This window comes from Anoplophora glabripennis, unplaced genomic scaffold (genome assembly GCF_000390285.2).
Source record: "Anoplophora glabripennis isolate ALB-LARVAE unplaced genomic scaffold, Agla_2.0 scaffold478, whole genome shotgun sequence".
NCBI classification, from domain to species: Eukaryota; Metazoa; Arthropoda; class Insecta; order Coleoptera; family Cerambycidae; genus Anoplophora; species Anoplophora glabripennis.
Genome location: NW_019417336.1, coordinates 217636 through 222967, shown reverse-complemented (window position 1 = coordinate 222967; position 5332 = coordinate 217636).

Here is a 5332-nt window from a genome sequence, read left to right as displayed (position 1 = left end):
AACGGTTTCTTTCAGAGAATAGACGCCAACAATTTTTTATTTATATTTTTATTATTCAACTGTTTCTTGACACATTTAAGTGTGCCATGAACGTATTTAACGTGCCGATGAAAAAATTGCATCAAGAAGTAATTAATTTATAAAGAACTAATTTTTGATGTTTATACTTATGTCAATACCATATGCAGGATGTCTCTAAAGGGTGTGTACAACGCTCCACCGAATATAGTACAGCTCAAAGATTTAAGTAAACTTGTCTTTGTCCAAAAATTGATAACACGGAGCTACAGGGTGTCAAAGTTGAAAAAATAAATAACATTTTGTTTAATTTTTCGATTCCTTGGAGCTAATTTTATGAAATTTCATATCCGGGGTTTTTTTGGGATGAAACATTCGAATTTATAGACGATTTCGTTGTATCTTCTAGAGGGCGCCACAAGCGACAATTAGGACGCATTGAAACTGCCAAAACTGTTTTGTGCCACTGTGTATTTCACTTTAAACTGGAAAAATCTTGTCTCCAAACTTTTCTGTTTAAAAAAGGTGTACCTTGTATATATCTCAAAACCAACCGTTTCCAACAAAAAGGCATTTAAATTTGTAAATGCATAAAAAAATGTGTTTAAAGGTTATTTTCAACTCCATTGAAAAACATATCTTTTAAAACAGTTACTTTTTAGATTTTTGGATCATTTAGAGATTGGTTACATTGTTTAGATTGTGTTAAATTGATAAATTGTTTTTAGAAAGTATGTTTTTTTATTCTGTCAATTATGTTGCTGTTCTGTGCAATAAAGTTAAATCGACTTATTTTGAGATGTACTACATCTGGTGGAGCGTTGTACAAACCCTTTAGGAACGCCCTGTATGATAGATTCTTTAAAAGGAAATGTTGCAGATTTCAAATATAATATATAAAAATATACAGGGTTTCTTTTTAAAAATTATAAATTTGTGTTATATCTTAAAAACTGAAAGTTATACAAAAATATCGCGGACGCCGCTGAATCCGACATAAAAAAATGTGTGAAAAGGTCGTTACAAAAATCAAAATAAAAATCTAAATATGTAAAGCCTAACATTTACAAAAGTTGAAGTTCTGTTTGTTTACACTTTTGACAATTATTTATTATAATCGATAGTATGGAAAAGTTAATACTTTTCTATAACTTTTTTCTCTAATTTTTATAATAAATCAATATTCAGACCTTGTACAATGCCATGGAAGCACACAACATTTTTTTTAATATTTGAGGTACCTGAATGGATAAACAATATTCATTAACTGTGCCCGCACTGTAATAACAATTTCTGGTTATAACTCACCAAAGACCATTGGAATTCGTATCTTTCAAATTTCGCTTGGATTTTACCTGCCTGGTGTCAAGGAAATGACAATTTCAATTCAAATATTGATACAAAACCAGATGCCACAGGAGAAAACAAAGTGTTAGCCAATAACGATATCCAACACTTCATACAAATCTCGTTAACAAGGATTACAAAGGCGACAGAAGCCTGTAGTCTAAACAATATACCTCTCCTTTCAAACTTTATTGCATTATTACTGTTAAGCCTGTATTGAAATTTTATTGAGTTCCAAATGAGTTTACAACTTATGAAGGATAGTGTGTTCTGTAATGATAGTACTTTGTGTGAAAGATTAAGATTATTCAATTTTATGATATGATCTTGGATCATTTGAGCCGTCTAGACATTGCGTATCAGTATACCCTTTCCCGTTCCTCTTCGTACGCCACAGCGAAACATTTTAATTTATTGCAGGTAAGTAATTTAGTTCTATATTTAGATGAAACTTAAACAAATTTGCGATACTAACATTACGTTTAATTAGTGTATTATTATTTATAAATTTGTCACACATCAGAAATTACGGGCCCTCGTCGAAATACTCACCGTTACGGGACACTGGTTTGCGGCGCCACAGAATTGGTTTGTTACGTCTATTTTTAGTGATAGTGACGTATTATTGTCAGTTGGAAACTTTCATCACTTCATAATAAAATAAATGTTCAGAATGTTTTGAAAATATTTCAGCAAATAGTTCAAATACAGTAATTAAACGCAATAATTACTGGTAAAATTGGGCTACTTTGTAATTATTGATTTACTGTTTAATAGTGGATATCAGGTCGACAAATATATATTTGTATATTTAAACTATTTTTGTACTGGGGTTCAAAATAAATAATTAATAATAAAATATTGGACCAGAGACTCCTTGGCTCAGAATAATCCTAATTAGCCTTACTTACTTACATCCGAAATCGCTTAATTTAGCCGCTAGGGCCTTCAAAATTCTTGAAAATTTTTTACCTCTTTGGAATATCGATTTTAACAACAGACCTTTTCAGTAGTGACGTCACATACGTCAAATATTTAATAGGCAACCCCTTAGTGCACTGTAAAGAAAAATTTCTCAATTTTTTTTACTAGATCGATTTTCGACCTTATGTACTTTGGACATAACTAAAAGAATTATAGAATGTATATATTTAAATTTATAGAACAATATTGACTTATAATAATCAATAAATTAAAATTATATTAATGTTACTCAGCATGCTCATTAAAGATAATTTCATGTAAGCGAAATAGCCTCGCAACGGGATATCGTTCAAGAAAAGTTTGGTTATGGTTACGTGTATTTATAGCATCTATGTAAATAGTACAAAAGGGTCAGATTCGGTCTGTACAATTTCAACTATGGCAATTTGTTGCGAGTGGCCTAAGTATGTCACACTAAAAGCGTCTATTGAAATACATATTTTGATGCTCTCCAAAATAATTTTCCAAACGTACAGTGTTAAAAAACTAATGGTACAAGTTGGCCAATATTTTTCTTTACTAGTGCAATGACTACATATTTTTTAAGAATAACGATTTTTTTTAAAATTGTCATTAAAAATAACAGTGATTTGCGGGACATTTGTTCGAAAGTAATTATAATCTCTAAGTAATTATTCATCTGAAGGTTAAGGTTATTTTAATTTTCGCGTTGTGTTTGGTATTACATTTTTTAAGTTTCCATGAATATTATTTTCAGTTGAATGTATACACAATATAATTTTTTCGTAACACTAAAATACCTTCTTATTTTTATGTGTCATCTCATTTCTAGAGAAGTCTAGACAATCTCAGTTTTGTATTTTGGTTGGAAATTATTTTGGAACATTGTTTTGATATACCAATTTTCATAGAGAAATGTTGATGTTACAAAGTAGAAAGTAACTTCAGTGCGCTCTGATAATAGATGGAACCTGGTATGGTTTACGGACAGCTCCAAAACTGCCAGGGTGCAGGAATATATGGATTCAGACACAGATGCAATGCAAACTACAGTCTGAGGAGGTCTCCCACTGTATTTCAAGCAGAAATCTTCACGACAGTGGAGTATTTAACAGAGAATGTATGTAGAGGTGATAAACATAAACTCATATACATATTCTCTGACAATCAAGCAGCAAGATACATACAAGGTAAGTTCAAAACTGATTGAACTGGCTACTATTAATACAGTTAGATTGTATTGGATGCCAGGACACAAAGGTATTCACGGAAATGAGAAAGCGGATAAACTTGCTAGGAAGGGATCCGAAACAGAGTTCATTGGTCCAGAGCCCTTCCGTGACGCATCTCTCAGTGTGGTCAGGAGCTCTGGGCAAATGGACTGAGTCAAAATTAGAAAATACTGGGCTTCAAGGCCAGGACAGAGCCATGAGGAGGAACTTATGGAGCGTCTTGGCAGAAAAGAACGAATGAGTTATTGAGCGTGAATAAAATTCGGCTCAGAAAAGTGACGGGACACTGTCACTTTAGGAAACATGTATACAAGCTAAGGCTTGTAGACAGTCCGGTCTGCCGAGGGTATGACACGGTGGATGAAACTTCTCCGCATATCCTGAGCAAGTGCCCAGGATTTGCACGGAGTAAAATGACACTCTTGGGAAAATCCTTTCTGGAACCCAAAGAGCTGAAAGAAATGTCTGCAAGGAAGCTTTTGGACTCCGTCAAAAGGACAAAACTACTTGTTGAATAGGACTAAACATTGAGACGCGCAGTAGGTCTTATAAGGCCGCGGTGGAATGGGATTTGAATAGAACCCAACCACAGGTTAAGAAGAAGAAGAAGAACTTCAATGCAATAAGCTAAATTATAACATATTGTAATAGAATGAGTTGGGGCAAAGATTTAATTTAATTTAATTTAATTCACCCAACGGGAGAACCCAATTACAGGATGAATATTACAGCTACAATAAATACACATTAACACAAGAAACATAAACATTTAAAATATGTAAAATAAAAATTACCAAAAAGTACAAACCTTAATCAGAAACAATGGTCAGTCAATCAATAAAAAAATAGCAAAACGGTAAAGTCACAAGAATTAATATATCTAAAAATCATGATAAAAACAACAGAAACAACAACATAAGTAGGTAATACAAAAAACTAAAAAGAAATTAAAAATCCGATAACTGAATTGTGAGAATAGAAAATTCTTTTAATATGTGCTAAAGAAATATTGAAAATGTCCAGGCTATTCTCCATATTATGATAATTAAAAAGCATTTGATGTAAAGGAGACTACCACAACATGTTTGTGCGCGAAGAAGGAAGATTAAACAAACTATTTGATCTGGCATTTATTCTAGGAACACGGTAATTTATTTGTGTTGTAAGCTCAATGCAATCAATATCGTGGTTGACAATTTTGTACAAGAACATTATCGAGTACATAACCCTCCTCCTAATTAAGCTATGCTTTTCAAACCTATCCAATAACAACTCCTGAGGATATCCCAGAGCTGGATAGACTCTATCTAAGATGAAACTGGTCGATTTAAGAAACCTCCTTTGCACTTTTTTAATGATGTTATGTAACTATTACAATAGAAACTTAAGTAAGTCCAATAACAAAACAAGAATAACTGTCATAGAATATCCCCCTTCCACGAATAAGATCCACTTCTTATTTGTGGAAGGGCGAAATGGGCGGTGACTATTAGACGCCTTCATTATAGCCATCTTTCTCTATCGCACGAATTTCTATGACCTTCCTTATCGCTCTCACGTAACGGCCGATGAACCATGGGGACTTTCCGACCCTGTATATGCTCATGTGAGCTGGCGCCCAGACAATAAAGAAGAAAAATAGGATACAAAGAAGAAGAAGAAGCGAAGCAGAATAAGTAAATACAGGTAAGAAAAATAAACAAGCTTAGATTATTCGAGATCGTTTTAAAAGTTTTCGATACAGGGTGCCCCAATATTCCGTGTACCAAAATAAGCTGACTTAACTAAAC